The following is an 18,468-nucleotide window of genomic DNA, read 5'->3' on the forward strand; positions in this document are numbered from 1 at the left end:
TTTAAGGCTTTCTGAGTTTATTGAGAATATGGATTCCCAATAGTATCTTTATAGATAGCACTTCTGTCTTCTCATTATCACAATGCTGAAATGTATGGTTTGTTCTTCTTTGAAATATTTAATAAGATTGCCAATTCAGCTGCTCTTTGTTTCCAGAAACAATGGCATCACTGCTCTTTGGGGGTTTCCAGTCTGCTTCTCTGTTACCTTTCATGATGGGGGTAAAGCTTTCTGGTTGACCCTGCATTATTAGGAGATCTTGTATCTTAATCCTCAATTTAGATGAGCAGGAAGAATTGCTCAGTGGAATCTGATTTGAGAAAGTTTCTTCCTTTATGGAGTCATGAGCTCTATGAAACTTCTGTGTTATCATCAACATTTTTTTTCAGGCTGTGGCCATTTTAGATTTGATCGTTTAGTCATTTCCTGTTCACTTAGTGCTAGGCTGCATTTTCATAAAATTCCCAGTCCTTATAACATGCATATAGTAGGTGCTCAAAAAGGTATATTGTTTAAATGTTAAATGACAAATTGAGACTTAAAAAAACTTTATTGAGTTTTCTTACATTCTCTTAACTGGGTTAGAATATAGTTTGTATCTAGTTTGAAGTTGTGACTTGGCTTTTCAGGAAGAAGTTAATAAATTAACATCTTAATTTAAATAACCAATAAATTTCCAATAATACTTCAAAACTAACTGTGAAAGGGAAGGTTAGAAAAATTAGTAAAGCAACAATGAGAGATTTGAGAGATCGTAACTGGAAATTATGATTGTTAAGAAAGTAATTGCAGGATTTCACAAATATCAGGGTTGCACAAACACCATAATGGTGATTAAATGCATCCCATGAGATTTTGCCTCTGGTGTTAGAAGGAGAACTAGAAAAGCCAAAGATACATAACTTTGGCCTTTATTTAACTCTATTAACTCAACAGAGGATAATGGTGGCTGAAGTGAGGAAAAGTGTTAAGGTACTTCAACAAAAGACCAGATGCACTTTTGAGACTGACCAGGCCTGAATTCTTAGAGCTTGTCACTTTTCTTACTTCTTTGAAGCACATCATCATTGGAGCTACCCACCATTCTAACATTTCCAACACTCTTGTAGTTATATGATACTGATCATGATTTTCCCCACTGCCTAGAATGCCCCTTCTCTACTGTAAAACTCCTAGTCATATCTCAAGATCCAAATAAAATGTTACCTCCTTTGTAAAGTATTCATAAAGTCCTCCAAGACGTCACAGAGATCCCATTGTCTATGCCCTCAGAGCACCTACATCACACACATGTGTGCATGTGCATGCACACACACAAACACACACACAGTGTTTATAAATTATAGCATCATTGCATGTTATGGTAATTTGTTGTCTTTCTTCCTTCCTAGACATTAATTTTGTGATGGTAGAGGCTGTGACTAATTTATCTCACAAAACCAAGCCTCACAATGCCTGAGACAGAGTAAGTGCTCAATAATTAATTGTCAAATGAATGAATGTCCTGGAAAAGAAATGACTCAGTGGTAAGATTCAATGGGAATTAACATAAATGTAAATCCTGCAATTACAACAGGTCTTGGGATCAGGGCAGAAGGAGAATACAGGTTAGATTAAACAATAATTGTTTTTTTTTTAATTTATTTCTGGGAGAGAGACAGACACAGAGGGGTGGGAGGGGCAGAGAGAGAGAGGGTGAAACAGAATCTGAAGCAGGCTCCAGGCTCTGAGCTGTCAGCACAGAGCCAGATGCAGGGCTTGAACTCAATAACCACAAGATCATGACCTGAACTGAAGTAGGACGTTCAACCGAATGAGCCACCCAGGCACCAGTGAACAATGATTTTTAACAATTTAGAATTTGTAAATAAGGTGCTTAATTATACCAGTATTTGTCAGGATGTCTTCAGGTATAAGAAAGAGACCCCCTGATTCAAACTGGTTTAAAGAATAAAGGAACTTGTTATCCAAATAGAAAAAAGTACAGAGACAGAGCAGGCTGAGAGTGTAATAGAATGGGGGGCATCAGCTTCCCATCTTCATCATTCTTTTGGCTTTTCTTTCCTCTTTTGTTTGGGCTTTGAGCCCCAGACTGGGTTCCTTCATGATTAGCAGGTGATGATTGGCAGTATATACATCCTTGTTTTGGGGTAGGCCTTCCTTTCTACTATGAAGTAAATATTCTTTCTTTTAGTCTGATTGGTCCAACTTAGGTTGTGCACTCTCCTGTGTCCTTGTGCTTGTCAAGGAATGCCATATAATGATGGTAAGGTGGTTGGGATGATTGTCATTGCCTCCCTTGAGGGAGGCCCTCTCAAAGTTGTAGGGAATTAACTTCCCCCAACCAAACAGGCTGAGTGTAGGAGGATATAATGGTTAAGAGCACAAATATTCTCACTGCTTGTGTTCAAATCCCATCTCTTCTGTTTACCCACTCTGTGGATTTAGACAACCTAACTAACTTAGTCTCCTCATTTGTAGTGGGGGTGGTTAATAGTGCATTATAAATGCTGTGAAGTTTGAGTTATTAGACATAAACTACTAAGAACACAAGGCAAGCACTACTGAAGTGTCAGCTCTTACTTCTTGATTATTTAACCACAACTGATGTTGTTTTAGAAAGGCTATAGCAGAGAATAAATTCTTTTTAAAAAAATTTTTTTAAATGTTTATTTATTTTTGAGAGAAAGAGAGACATAGTGTGAGCGGGGCAGGGTCAGAGAGAGAGGAAGACACAGAATCCCAAGCAGGCTCTAGGCTCTGAACCATCAGCACAGAGCCCAGTGCAGGGCTTGAACTCACGAATCGTGAGATCATGACCTGAACCAAAGTTGGATGCTTAACTGACTGAGCCACCCAGGCGCCCCAAGACTAAATTCTATATAAGCAAGCAATAATGTTCCTTATGTAAGTTTTTGTTTTCTTTAAAAATTTGACCTTTAGGATTATCCAGCTTATTTTTGAATGTCTATCAGTATATAATGATGGGTCTCAAATTTAAATGGAAGGGTCTCAATGAAGGGTCTCAATGAATTTAAATGAATGGGTCTCAAATTTAAGTGGAAAGCATGCACTCACTGTCTATTAAACGTGTCTGGAAAGTAAGAAAGAATATTAGCCTGTGTATTCCAAGAGTGTACATTTTGCAAATCCGGTGGTCATATAAACCAATTGTAGACAAAATAACTAAAAATAATTTAGAATAATATATTTTTTAGGGTTTAATTATATTCTTAAATACCATCCACTTTACCCTTTTATTGAAAATAAGAAATCTAGACCACAAGGAATTAAGTGAACTTGCCAAAGATTATATAGTTTATGGCAAGACTGGGTTTTAGAGTCAAGGGTTTTAAATTTCACTCACAAACTATCTTACTGGCTTGTATAACATCCTTCGTGAGTGCTAGACCCATGTACCTAAATAATTAAACATAGAGATATGTTCTCCTTACTAAGAATTAGCACTGGTGTTAGTGTATAGAACCAGGTAAACAGTTGGATTCAGCAAATCAGTGTCTTCAAAGCAACTTGAATATAAGCTGTATATAGAGCTCTTATAATTAGTATTATGACACATACACAGGCCTAAAAGAGACAAGCAATACAGGCTACTGGATATAATTTATTTGAGTCATATTTTTCAGGAAATTGGTTGCAAATGCTAGCTTGAATTTTTAGATATATGTAATGACTCAGAGTGTCAAGTAGCTATCCTAGAGAAAGCTATGTTAATATTTATAAAGAGGAGGGAAAATGCCCTAGACCTAGATCACATATTGGTTAAAATTCCTGAATATTAGTTCTATAAAGTGTTACATAGAGAATATTGTCAGTGTTCAAGGATCGGGGAGTAATCTACTAAATTTCATGGTATAATTCCAAAAAGAAAGTTTCTCAGGCTCAAAGAGATCGTGTGAAGCAATTCAAAATAATAATAATAAAAAAAAGACAGGGATACTTGATAAGAAACTCAGCTCTTTGATTATCCCTCCTAAAGCTGCCTTTTAAATTGGTGGCTCACATTTTATTGCCTTACCAACATGTCTTCCAGGAATCACAAAACACATATCCACACTTTGTGTGGTACTTTATAGTCCCTCTCTGATATTCACAGGAAGCATCATAAGCCATTTTACAATTCCTACAGGACCCTGTTTTTATTAGAGTTGCTTCTCATCTGGCAGTTCACTTATTCATGCTGAAGGAGGCTATTAAGAACTATTGTGAGTTGAAACACTAAAACTGCCCTTCATTTGATGCATAATTAAATAGAGGCATAAGATCAAGACCAAGTAAGTGTTGATGAGTAGTAATATATTTTAAAATCTATTTTAGAAATTGCAGGCATCTCAAATGCAAGAAACTTTACCTTTCATATACTCCCCATTGCATAGATTGGCACAGTTCAGTGCATTCTTTGGTTTTGTGTTATCTTTCATTAAAAATGATTTTACATGAATGTGTTATAATTTCACAAATTATTAAGAAGCACAAAATGGTTGGCTTTGTTTCTCTGTTTTTTTAAAAGTGCCTAAACATTTTGCTTCTTCTCTTTTTCATACAGACTTTCTCCCTAGCTTAATGCTTCTTTAGTTGTAACCTAAGAGCTATAAAAACATCTAGAAAAGTGTGTATCTGTATAGCACAGTGGATGTGCTAATGTCAGCCTTCACTATGTGACTCTTTAAAAAAAAAACAAAACAAAAAATGTTTTTTTATTTCGAGAGGGTGTGCAAGTGGGAGAGGGGCAGAGATAGAATCTGAAGCAGGCTCCACTCTTAGCTCAGGGTCCAAATCAGGGCTTGATCTCATGACCCTGAGATCATGACCTGAACTGAAATCAATGCTTAACTGACTGAGCCACCCAGGCACCCCACTTATGGGTCTTCTAAACCATTGCTTCTATTTGGGCATCTTTCCTGCACTGTGGCATTAATCATGAAACATATATTTGTTGAGCTGCTACTATGTTGTTTCACATGTAGCAGTGAATCAAAAGTCAACATTCCCTGCCATTGGGGAATTCATATTCTGTGGGTCAGGAAGGAGGTTGGGGGTGTAGGAGAGGACAGGTAATAAACAAACAAACAAACGAAAAAACAAACAAAATACATTTCAAGTTTACAGAGAACAGTGTTGTGGACTGAAGAAAGCAGGAAACGAGGGTTCACAGTGCTGGGATTGACAGATGGTAGCAATTTTAACTAGGGTGGCCAGGGAAGACCTTACTGGGAATGTGATGTGTGAGTTAAGAGCTGAAGCCGGCCAGGGCAGAAGATACATGGGTACTGGGGAGAAGAGAGTTTTAGGCAAAGGGAAGAGCATGAGCAAAGACCCTGAGGTGAGAGTGAGCCTGAGGTCTCTGAGGAGCTACCATGCCAGTGTGGCTGGAATGGAATTAGTGAGGCAAGTAGAAAGCAAGTTTAGAGGTGTTGATGGTGCTAGATTGAGTAACCTAAAAGACCACTTTCAGGACTTTTGATCTCACTCTGAATGAAATTGGAGCCATTTGGAGTTTGCCCAGTAAAGACGTATGCTCTAATATTTTAGCAAGTTTCCTCTGGTGGCTGTGTGTAGAATAGGCCAGTATGTATGATCATGGACTAAGTATCTCCACAATTAAGGTTTCCAAGCACCTCAAACTCGGCACTATATCTGTCAACTTCACCCTCTAGTCCCCTCCTTCTTCTGAAGTCCCAATTTCAGTTAACGGCACCACCATTTAAATTAAAAGAATAATATGATTTATCAGTCTGGAAAATAATCTGGAAAATGACTATAGCATCAAGGTAGAGAAGGGATACCTGGTGTAGTATTTATTTTATTATTTTATTTTATTTTATTTTATTTTATTTTATTTTATTTTATTTTATTTTATGTATTTTATTTATTTATTTTCCCTTGACTCTTCTCTCTTCTTCTAATATGTTGCTGCATGGCTTTTAGAAAATGTATTCAAGTTCTGCCTACTTTATCAAGTATATAAGATGGCTGAAATTTTTCCTTACAAGGAGATTTATGTCTAAGATTGTAATTTTCCCTGAATTTAGTAGATAGTATTTCTGTTATTATAATCTTTGAGAATTAGAAAGTTAACTCTGGGATCTTTACATAAAAAATCCATATTATTAGGGAAACTGATCATGGTGATTTGGAAATGGTGAATGGGAAAAGTTGATTCATTGTTTAGTTGAGTGGAAAAGAAAACAAATTCTCTTTGTTTGTTAATACATTTGTCAGAATATCAGCCATTTATTTTTATATGTGTTTATTATCAAAGAATTAGTCTAGATGTTCATTGATTAGATAAAAGCACCTAACTATAATAAAGGAAATTAAAGTGAAAACCAGATATTTAATAAGGATCTAAAACAGAAACTGTTCATATTTTATAAGTAACATTATAATATATATTAAATTCAATTCAGAATTTTCAATATAATCTATTCTGAATTTTGAAATATATTTTTGTAAGAGTATTGTTGCTTATACTCAAAAGATGAGAGCAAATAAAACTACTTATTGAACCGACATATTAGAATCTTTACATTCATTAATTTTATTTCTATTTTTAAGAGAGAGAGAGAAAGATGAATGAGTGTGAGTGGGGGGGTGGGGCAGAGGGAGAGAGAGATTCTTAAACAGGCTCCACCCTCAGTGCAGAGCCTAATGTGAGGCTCAATCCCACAACTCTGGGATCGTGACCTGAGCCGAAATCAGGAGTTGGATGCTCAACTGACTACTCCGGTGCCCCTGGAATGTAATTCATTTCTTCTCCTTATCACTACAATAGAGATGTTATTTTTCCTAAGGAAATGGAAACACAGATCAAGTTTAAGGTCACATGGCTAGTACATTATGGAGTCTGCATTTGAGCCAGATACTATGACTCTAAAGTTTCATTTTCTTTGCATCAAACCTGACAGCCTCACTCTGATACATATTATGGTTGAGAGGACAGTCATTTTACATATTCTTTTTGGTTTTAAAGGGAAAACCTTGGCTAATAATCCTGTATTTTTCTTTTCCTTTCACTCCAAGTCATATTTAAAAGTGGTATTAGGTGAGAATGCATAATTTAAAAGGAAGGCACACACTTTGGGAGACATAATATCATATTCTGGGGTTCCAAGCGTCTCTTTTTATTCCAGCCATTAAGATGGATGGGTTAAGAAAGTCAGGTCAAAATGAAATGGTCAGAAAAATCTGTTTTTGCTCTGGAAGGAGCCTGTTGCAGACAGGTTTTAAACCAAATGGATTAGAAACAACTCTTGCCAGTCCACTGTACAAGATAGTAACTTTTCACTTCTTTTCAGACTCAGAGGGAAAGGATTAGCTTGAAAACTCACCACCAAAATGACTGGGACATACCCAATCAGCCAAATCTTTGTGGAAGTCCCTCAGAAAATTTATATTTTTCACTAGGCTGTTTTAAAACTAGTTTTCTCCACCCTATAACTTCCAATTATTCCTGTAACTAAGTCTTACATAACCATCAATTATTCTGACTTCACTGAGTACTTAGATTATGTATAAGGATGTCTGAATAACCCAAATTATTCAAATGTATGTTTTTGTTCATTGGGTCTTTATGTTTCATTCTTTGTCCATATTTGTCTATCAGTTACTCAAAAACAGGAGTCTTTCTGTACTTTCTGTGATACCAAAAGCTCAGAAGATTGGAACATAAGTCTCGCTCTTCTATTTCTGATATTTGACTCTAGGAAGACATTTATCCTCTTTGGGTCTCAGTTTCCTATCTTTAAAGGGAAAATAATAACTGCTTCACCTATTTACTACCAAGGGGCTTGCATTATGTGAAAACTCTTGGAACACCAAGAAAGTCTTTGAGGCTTCTAGACCTGAACAGTCTCATCTTCAGATCAGCATGGCCTGGCATGCAGCCTTTACTCCAGTAAATATAGGCCATGCAGTCATTTTCATGCTTTTCTTCATGTTCTTTCCTTGGACTCTAAAGTTTTATTCCAAAAAAAGCATAGGAAAGTAAATAAAAATTAAATAGAAGAGGAGGAGAAAGCAAATATATATTATGTTTCTCCTTTGTCATTCTTGATACATATTTTTATGGACCTAGAAAATTGGGAGAGTGGTTTAGTTGAGCTAGATGACTGAATTTAATTTAAAGATACATACATTAAAAAATAGATTCTGTTACATATCTTTGCAAAAATAATGTCCCGGGGAAATGATTGCAATCCCCTAGATGAATTTTTGCCTTAGTGGGTATATCTATTTAGAATCTAAACAAATCTAACTGGTAGTTTTGCTTATGTTTGTAGCATAGTCCAGGGGTCAGCAAACTACAGGGTCAACAATTTTGGTCCACCAACTGTTTTTGTAAGTAAAGTTTTATTGAAACAAAACCCATGCTCATCAGTTTATTTATGGGAGAGTTAATATTGTGACAGAAACTATATGGCCTTCAAAGCCTAAAATATTTGCTTTGTTGTCCTTTACGGACATTTGTTGTTCCTGTTAAAAATGAACCAATTTTTGTTTCTCTGTAATGTAAGGACACTTAGTTCATATATATCCTAATGCCTGGGGTTCTAAGAACAGGGCTAGCTTCATGGGCACTTGATTTAATACCCTACTATTGCCATCTTGAAAGAATAATTGTTGAAAAAGAGGCTATGCATTTTCATTTGGCATAGAGTTCCTCAGATTATGTAGCTGGTCCTAAGAACACATATTTTTGCAACATTTAAAGATCAAGAGTTTCTTCAATTCAAATGTGAGGGAAAAATGAATTAGTATTCCTATAATTATGCTTCTACATAAAATCCCAGATTTAGCAAATACAAATACAGGATACCCTGTAAAGTGTGAATTTCAAATAAAGAACAAATAACTATTCAGTATAAGTATGTCCCAAATATTGCTTGTGTTTTGTCTGGTAACTTTACTTCTACACATTTGATAACAAGCTCTTTAGGGGCAATAATAATGTATGCATCATAAATATCTATATCATAATCATAAAACATGCTATAGAAATCATTTTTAAACCAGGATAATTCATTAGACTATTAAAAATATACCTCCTTGCATTTTGACTTTCTTATTAGCATCTTGGGTGAAGATTCTAAACCTTATCAATTCATATTTTTCTGATGAAATTTTATTTTATTTTATTTTATTTTTAAAAATTTTTTTTTAACATTTATTTATTTTTGAGACAGAGAGAGAGAGCATGAACAGGGGAGGGTCATAGGAAGAGGGAGACATAGAATCTGAAACAGGCTCCAGGCTCTGAGCTGTCAGCACAGAGCCCGATGCGGGGCTCGAACTCACGGACCGCGAGATCGTGACCTGAGCCGAAGTCGGACGCCCAACCGACTGAGCCACCCAGGCGCCCCTCTGATGAAATTTTAAATGGAACTAAAATTTTAATATTCCCTCAGTGTACCTTTTCTAGTTATCCCAGTTGTAGATTTTTAGACAACTTTTCCCGGGCTGTTAAATTGCCATTCTTATCTGAGCAGATAAAAAAGGTGATTAATAAAACAGAAAGTAGATTAAGTATTTAAAAGTACAGAGACTTTATAATTGAAAATGAAGCAATAAGTGATAAAAATGTTGACCAGATGTTATTCAATATTTTGGGATTAAAATGAAGTAGTAATATTTTGCTGAAATTTAATTTGCATAAAGATAAAGGTGAATAAATCAAGGGTGGTTTTAAAGAAATAACTTATAAATTAGTGCTATAGTAAGGAAATTAGCAAGATGAACTTGTGTAAGTACAATTTTCTTAGAACAGGGCTAACATTAATTTTCATATATTTGAGTATTAGGCAAGTGAGTGATATAATCAATAATTTCAGTAGTCCTCATGGTTCCTCATTTACATGCAAACAGAATATTCAAAAATATATTTATGAGATTAAATTAGTAGCGATAGTTTATTTTCTTAAAACAATTTTTTTAAGTTTATTTATTTTGAGAGAGAGAGAGAGAGAGAGAGCGAGCATAAGTGGGGTAGGGACAAAGAGAGAGGGGAGAAAGAGAATCCCAAGCAGGCTCTGCATTGTCAGCACACAGCCTGATGTGGGGCTCGAACTCACGAACTGTGAGATCATGACCTGAGCCAAAACCAAGAGTCAGAAGCTTAGCCAACTGAGCCACCCAGGTGACGCGTAATAGTGTATTTTAAAAATTAGTAGCAAACAGCAGGTTATGTGGATATATATAGGGACCTTGCATTCTCTTTGAACATTTCTTTGGAAAATAATATGCCAAATCTCTATGTGTAATGTGCTATTTTCTTAAAGTGGTACAATTTAAATTATCATATGAATTCATGTACTGACAATTCACATGCTTAATCTCCCATTTAAAAATGAAATTAATAACCCTCAAAAAGAAACAGAATACTCAATGGGAACTACATTTATAATCAATTAAACTGTATGAATTTAATTTTTTAATAATCACTTAAAGATCAAAACTAGGAAATATTTTTTTCCAAACCATGAATGATGATTTTCAGTTCTGACAAGTCAAAATTATTCTATTAACATGCCATTTTAATTTTAATCTGGAAAGTATTTTATGAATGTGATTTTTCATAAAATAAAATCTGAAATAGCTGCAATAAGATTTCCTATATATTCTATATTTTTAAATTATGCACACAATTAAAAGCTAGTTGTTTTTCTGCATTTTTAGTGGACCATTAAAAAGGTCAATAATTTCCTTCATAACAATTTATCCTACTATAAAATGAATAGTTTTTATACTTAGAGATAGATGCTGGAGAAAAGGAGAGCCTCGATTTTTATGGTTTTTTAAAGTTATCTCTATGTAATCAAAGCTTGATAAACATTGACTATGTAATATTAATAGGATTTCTTTTTTCAGGTGTTGGCATAATGTAGATTCATCTTGATGCCCCCTCCCCCCATATTACTGCCATATGGTCTTTCCATTTTCTTTCTAAATTTTTATTTTGATTCCAGGTAGTTAACATACAGTGTAATATTAGTTTCAGGTGTACAATTTAGTGATTCAATACTTACATATAACACCCAGTGCTCATCACAATAAATGTCCTCCTTAATCCATCACCTATTTAACCCATCCCCCCACCCATCTCCCCTCTGGTAACCATCAGTTTGTTCTCTGTTGTTAAGAGTGTGTTTCTTGGTTTGCTTCTCTCTTTTGCCCTCCTATGACTGTTTGTTTTGTTTTTATTTTAATTCTTTTTCAGAAAACTTTTTGCAACTTGTTTTATTCACAATGCCAAATTTTAAAAGGTTATTAAACTAAAGTTAACTAAAAATAAGCTAGGCAGAAATTGCTTTAGAGAGATTTCTAAGATTTAGAAATATTTAGAGATGGAAATCCCAAAATGCCATCTCTCTTATAGAGAACCTACACGTCAGTTATTCAGAGCAAAGAAAAAAGAAACTTTTGATCATACCAGAAGAAACTCAGCCATAAGTTTGGAATCTGTACTCAAACTCCACATGCAAGGAGAACAACATTCTGGTAAAACAACTGATTTGCTGCTGTATTTGTCTACTGTTTGTCTAATGTTAACAGACATTTAAGAGAGCAGTGCAACTAGTATTTGGAACAATCCTTACAGTGGTACAGTGTCAGGCATAACGTTTCACTTCTCTTCACACCACTGGTTCTCTTGTGTACCTGGGCTTCTTATTCTTCAGTAAAGTCATTTTTGATATTAGAGGTCTTGGGAATCTTCTCAGGAGTTTTCCTCTTAATCATATTGGCAACAGTCTTGCATGTAATGTCAAGCAAACCTTTGCTGTGTAAGCAGTTCACAGCCAGAATAAGTTCAAAAAGTATTCCTTGGTCAACTTTTAGGAATTCCTGGTCCCAAACAGGGATATCATCTCTTCACTTTTCTTTGTTGTCATCCTCAGGAGGAGGGGGGTTATCCTTGTGGTGGGTGCACCACTGAATGGCCTTTTAAAATATTGCTGCATTAACATTTGGTAGAGGAACTGGGTCATCCTTCCCTTCATCATTCCCAAATCTTCCAATATGGTCTTGATAGTCACAGACTGCTTGGCAGTTTCAACATCAACTTCAAATATCTCTCCATCAGAACTCTACAACTTAATTGAAGGCATGGTGCTTGGTCTCAAAGAGACTGTGGGCCAGGGGCTGATAAGAGCAGAGCAGCCTCAGATACAAGAAGAGAAAGGCAGAGAATAAGGCCACTACCTGTTTTGTTTCTTAAATTCCACATATGAGTGAAATAATATGGTATTTGTCTTTCTCTGACTGACTCATTATACTCTGGCTCCATCCATGTCATTGCAAATGGCAAAATTTCATTCTTTTTTATGGCTAAGTAATATTCCATTGTGTAATAGATATACACACATCTTCTCTATCCATTCATCAATCAGTAGACACTTGGGTTGTTTCCATAATTTGGCTATTGTAGATAATGCTGCTCCAAACATGGGGTGCATGTATCCCTTTGAATTAGTTTTTTTATATTCTTTGGGTAAATAGTAGTGCAGTTGCTGGATAGATAGTTCTATTTTTAACTTTGTGAGGAATGTCCATACTGTTGTCTCTCAGTTTACATTCCCACTAACAGTGCAAGAGGGTTCCCCTTTCTCCACATCCCCATCACCACCTGTTGTTTCTTATGTTGTTGATATTACCCATTTTGACAGGTTTGAGGTGATATCTCACTGTAGTTATGGTTTGCATTTTCCTGATGATAAGTGATGTAGAGCATCTTATCATGTGTCTGTTGGCTGTCTGTATGTCTTCTTTTGAAAAATGTCTACTCATGTCTTCTGTGCATTTTTAGTTGGATTATTTGGTATTTGGGTGTTGGGTTTTATAAATTCTTTATATAGTTTGTAAACTAACCCTTTATTGGATATATCATTTGCAAATGTCTTTTCCCATTTTGTAGATTCCTTTTTAGTTTTGTTGATTATTTCTTTTGCTGCGCATAGGGTTATTTTGATGTAGTCTCTATAGTTTATTTTTGATTTTGTTTCCCTTGCATCACATGATATATCTAGGAAAAGTTGCTATGGCTGATGTCAAGATACCTGTGTTCTTCTCCAGGATTTTTATGGTTTCAGTCCCACATTTAGGTTTTTAATCTATTTTTAATTTATTTTTGTGTATGGTGTAAGAAAGTGGTTCAGTTTGCATGTAGCTGACCAGTTTTCTCAACACCATTTCTTGACAAGACTGTCCCCCCCGCGCCCCACTGGATACTCTGTCCTGCTTTGTCAATGATTAATTGACCATATAATTGTGGGTTCATTTCTGGATTTTCTATGCTGTTCTGTTGATCAGTGTGTATATTTTTGTGACAGTATGACACTGTTTTGATCACGACAGCTTAGTAATATAACTTAAATCCAGAATAGTGATGCCTCCAGATTTGCTTTTCTTTCTCATGACTGCTTTGTCTCTTTGGGGTCTTTTGTGGTTCCACGCAAATTTTAGGATTGTTTTTTTCTAGCTCTGTGAAAAATGCTGTTGTAGGGATTTTTGAGAGGGCTGCGTTAAATCTGTAGATTGCTATGGGAAGCGTAGACATTTTAACAATATTTTTTCTTCCAATCCATAATGGAATGTCTTTACATTTCTTTGTGGTCGTCTTTAATTTCTTTCATCCATGTTATATAGTTTTCAGAGTACAGGTCTTTCACCTCTTCAGTTAGGTTTATTCCTAGGTATCTTATTTTTTTGGGTGCAATTGTAAATGGGTTGATTCATTAGTTTCTCATTCTGCTGCTTCATTATTGATGTATAGACATGCAACAGATTTGTGCCCATTGATTTTGTATTCTGCAACTTCACTGAATTAGCATATCATTTCTAGCAGTTTTTGGTCGAGTCTTTAGGGTTTTTTATATATAGTATCATGTCATCTACAAATAGTGAAAATTTTACTTCTTCCTTGCTGAATTGAATGCCTTTTTCTTTTTGTTGTCTGATTGCTGTGGCTAGGACTTTCAGTACCATGTTGAATAAAAGTGGTGAGAGTGGACATCTCTTATTCCTGACCATAAAGAAAAAGGTCTCAGTTTTTCCCTATTTAGGATGATATTAGCTGTGGGTTTTTCATATATGACCTGTGTTAGGTTGAGGTATATTCCCTCTAACTCTACTTTTTTGAGGGTTCTTATTTATCATGAATGGACAATGTGCTTTGCCAAATGCTTTTTCTGCATCTATTGAAAGGATTATATAATTTTTATCCTGTCTTTTATTAATGTGATTTATCAGGTTGATTGATTTGCAAATATTGAACCACCTTTACAATTCAGGAATAAATCCCACTTGATTGGGTGAATGATTTTTTAAATGTATTGTTGGATTCAGTTTGTTAATATTTTATTGAGAATTTTGCATCCATGTTCATCAGGGATATTAATCTGTAGTTCTCTTTTTTAGTGGTGTCTTCATCTGGTTTTGGTATCAGAGTAATGCTATCCTCATAGAATGAATTTGGAAGTTTTCCTTCATTTTCTATTTTTTGGAATTTGAGAGGAGTACGTATTAACTCTTATTTAACTATTTGGTAGGATCAGCCTGTGAAGCCCTCTGGACTTGGATTTTTGCTTGTTTGTTGTTCTTTGATTACTGATTCAGTTTCTTTGCTGGTTATTGAACTGTACAAGTTTTCTATTTCTTCCTGTTTCAGTTTTGGTAATTTATATGCTCCTAAGAATTTATCCATTTCTTCTAATGCCAATTTATTGACGTATATAGTTTTTTATAATATTCTGTTATGATTGCTGTATTTCTGTGGTGTTGGTTGGTATTTCTCCTCTCTCATTTGTAATTTTATTTACTTGGGTCATTTCTCTTTTCTTTCTCCTCTAGTGAGAGGTTTATCAATTTTATAGATTTTTTTCAAAGAACAAGTTCCTGGTTTCATTGATTTGTTTTATTTTTTTTTGTTTGTTTGTTTTGTTTTTAGTTTTACATCATTTATTCCTTCTCGAATCTTTATTTTTTCCTTCCTTGTGCTGACTTTAGACTTCATTTGCTGTTCTTTTTCTAGCTCCTTTAAGTGTAAGTTTAGGTTGTTTATTTGAGATTTTTCTTGCTTCTTGAGGTAAGCCTGTATTGCTATATACTTTCCTCATAGGACCACTTTTGCTTGCATACCAAAGATTTTTTACTGTTGTATTTTCTTTTTCCTTTGTTTCCATGTGCTTTTTTAAAAAATTTCTTCTTTGATTTTTTTAGTTGACCCATTCATTGTTAAGTAGCATGCTGTTTAGCCTCCATGTATTTGTGCTTTTTCCAGATTTTTTCTTGTGGTTGACTTCTAGTTTCAAAGTGTTGTGATCATAAAAGATGCATGGTATGACTTCAGTCTTTTTGTATTTGTTGAGGCCTCTTTTGTGGCCTAATATGTGATCTATTTTGGAGACTGTTCGCTGTACACTTGAAAAGAATGTGTACTCTGCTTTTTAAGATGGAATGTTCCTAATATATCTGTTAAGCCCGTCTGGTCTAGTGTTATCATTCAAAGCCATTGTTTCCTTGTTTACCTTCTGTTTAGATGGTCTATTGATATAAGTGGGATGGTTAAGTTCCCTACTATTGTTGTGTTATTATCCATTAGTTCCTTTATATTTGTTATTAAGTGTTTTATATATTTGAGTGTTTCATGTTGGGTGCATAAATATTTATAATTGTTATGTCTTCTTATTTTATTGTCCCCTTTGTTATTATAGTGTCCTTCTTTGTCTCTTGTCAGTCTTTGTTTTAAAGTCTGTTTTGTTCAATAGAAGTATTATGACTCCAGCTTTATTTTGACATCCACTTGCATGGGAAATGTTTCTCTATCCCCTCACTTTCAATCTGCAGGTGTCTTTAAGTCTAAAATGAGTCTCTTATTGGCAAATATTGATGGGTTGTTTTTTTTTAATTCATTCTGGTACTCTATGTCTTTTGATTGGAGTGTTTAGTCCATTTACATTCAAAGTAATTATTGATAAATGTGTATTTATCGCCATTTTATTACCGGTTTGTGTTTGTTTTTTTTTTTTTTTTTTTCTGGAGATTTTCTCTACTCCTTTCTTGTCTTTCTCTCATATTTTGCTGATTTTCTTTAGTGATATATTTGGATTTCTTTCTCTTTATTCTTTGCATGTTTATTAGTGGTTTTTGATATATGGTTATCTTCTGCATATAGCAATCTATGTTAAGTTGATTGTCATTTAAGTTTGAACCCATTTTTTTCTCCTCTCCTCCCCACATTTTAGGTATATATAATTATTTTTTATATCATTTTTTTGGTGTGAGTTCTTTGACTTATTTTTACAGAAATAATAATTTTTACTGTTTTTATGTTAATTGCCTTTATATTGCCACTTTTGGTCTCTCCTTACCACTCAGAGTCCCTTTTACTGTTTCTTGCAGGGCTGGTTTAGTGTCATGATCTCCTTTATCTGGGAACCTCTATCTCTCCTTCTATTCTAAATGATAGCCTTGCTGGATAGAGTATTCTTGGCTGCAGATTTTTTCCATTCAGCATTTTGAATATATGCCACTCCCTCTGGCTTGCCAAGTTTCTGTTGAAAAATCTCCAGCTAGCCTTATGCATGTTCCCTCATAAGTTAAGGACATCTTTTGTCTTGCTACTTTACTTTTAAGATTTTTTTTCTTTGTCACTATATTTGCAAATTTAATTACAATATGTCTTGGTGTGAGCCTGCTTTTGTTGATTTTGATGAGAGTGCCTCTTGGATCTGGATGTCTTTTTCCTTCCTCAGATTAGGGAGGTTTTTCAGCTATTATTTTTTCAAATAAATATTCTGCCTTCTTTTGTCTGACACTTCTTCTTCTGGGACTCTTATAATATGAATGTTATTATGTTTGATGGAGTTTCTTAAGTTTATTTTCATTTCTTCTTTCCTTCTTTGGTTGAGCTTCACTTTTTTCCATTACTTTATCCTTTAGGTCATTAATTTGTTCCTCTGATTCTTCCAGCCTTGTGTTCATTGCATCAACGTGTTTCTAATCTTGTTTATTGTACTTTCATCTCTCATTCTTTTTTAAATTTAAATTTCAGTTAGTTAACATACAGTGCACTATTGGTTTCAGGAGTAGAATTCAGTGATCATCACTTACATACAACACCCAGTGCTCATCACAAGTGCCCTCCTTAATACCCATCACCCATCTGGCCCATCTCCCACCTCCCTCCCTCCATCAACCCTCAGTTTGTTTTCTGTTATTAAGAGTCTTTTGTGGTTGGATTTATTCTTTGTTAACTCTTTTATCTCTGAGGTAAGTGTCTTACTGATGTCTTCTATTCATTTCTCAAGTCCGGTGAATATCCTTATGATTGTTGCTTTAAATTCTCCATCAAGCATGTTACTTATATCTGTTTCACCTAGATCTCTGGCCATGGCCTTATCTTTCTCTTTCATTTGGGTTAAATTCCTATATCTTCACATTTGTCTAAGATTCTGCTTTGTTCTCTGTGTTAGAAAGCTAATTATATCTCCTGCTCCTAAAAGTAATGGCCTTATGAAGAAGAGGTTATGTAGTGCCCATAGCATGGCACTTCAGGAAGTGTCTCTGGTGTGTGCTGCGTGCACCCTACTATTGTGTTTTGGCTGCTCTATTCTCTAGGCCAGTTGTCTGCAGAGACTCTTCTTGCCTGCCGTGAGCAGTGTCTGGTCCCTGGCCTGAATTTGGTGGGTTTTAATTAGATGTGCTCTGGTCTGCTTGTGAAATAAGACCTGTCACCACCTCCATCAAAACTGAGGCTCTGCAAAACTCTCCTGTCAGGAGACATGGTGTGGGCAGGGGTTTGTGCTGTCTTTTGGGGGAGAGGTCTATCCACTGGGACTGAGGCAAGTGTGACTAAGAGGGGCAGTTCCATCAGAGCATAGGGTGGTAAGACCTAGTGTATGCAAGTTAGGCAGCCAGTGTCCCACTGTGCTCTTCCCACAAGTGGTTCTGTATTTATGCTGAGGGATTTTATATTTTGTTTGTTTGTTTTCCCTGTATAATAATGCCATTCTTTGAGAATCTCTGAATAATTTTAGTTTGGCTGTACATAATCCCCAAGGCTGGTCTAAATGTCTTTTGGGATGGATTCTACCTTGTAACTGATTTTGCTGACAGATGAGAAAATATTCTAGAGACCTGAGAATAGTAGTATTATTTATATGTCTTTTTTCAAATAATTGTAATATTCAAAGTATATATTTACATTTTTTGCCACTCCCAGGAGAACAAATATGTGGGGGTAACTATGAGAATGCCCCCTTTTCATTTCTGGTTCATTAGGGGTTTTATGTTTTCATTACTCAGAAGACAAACTGTGACATTCACAATACATTATTATTAGATATAAAACTTTTTTTAAAAAAAAATCAAGGAAAACAATTCACCAAAGCCATTGAAAACATGCTTCCAAGTGAAGCCAGGTAAATTGGATTTACAATGCTTTGGGAATGT

At 35.1% G+C, this 18,468-nt stretch overlaps 1 protein-coding gene and 1 pseudogene across 16 annotated transcripts in view; one reads left to right on the forward strand and one right to left on the reverse strand.

Annotated features, from left to right (window-relative positions):
• The window catches only part of MAPK10 (mitogen-activated protein kinase 10), a 580,375-nt gene that overhangs the window by 340,346 nt on the left and 221,561 nt on the right, over window positions 1–18,468 (forward strand). The window contains exon 1 of one of the 16 annotated variants that reach the window (XR_006201843.1): window positions 11,461–11,517. The exons of the other annotated variants lie outside the window; for them this stretch is intronic. The gene's annotated coding sequence lies outside the window, so the exon portion shown is untranslated. Of the gene's footprint in view, window positions 1–11,460; window positions 11,518–18,468 lie in introns of those variants that run through there. 16 annotated transcript variants of the gene reach the window in all.
• LOC122218075 lies at window positions 11,642–12,125 on the reverse strand (annotated as a pseudogene).

This window comes from Panthera leo, chromosome B1 (genome assembly GCF_018350215.1).
Source record: "Panthera leo isolate Ple1 chromosome B1, P.leo_Ple1_pat1.1, whole genome shotgun sequence".
Classification (NCBI taxonomy): Eukaryota; Metazoa; Chordata; class Mammalia; order Carnivora; family Felidae; genus Panthera; species Panthera leo.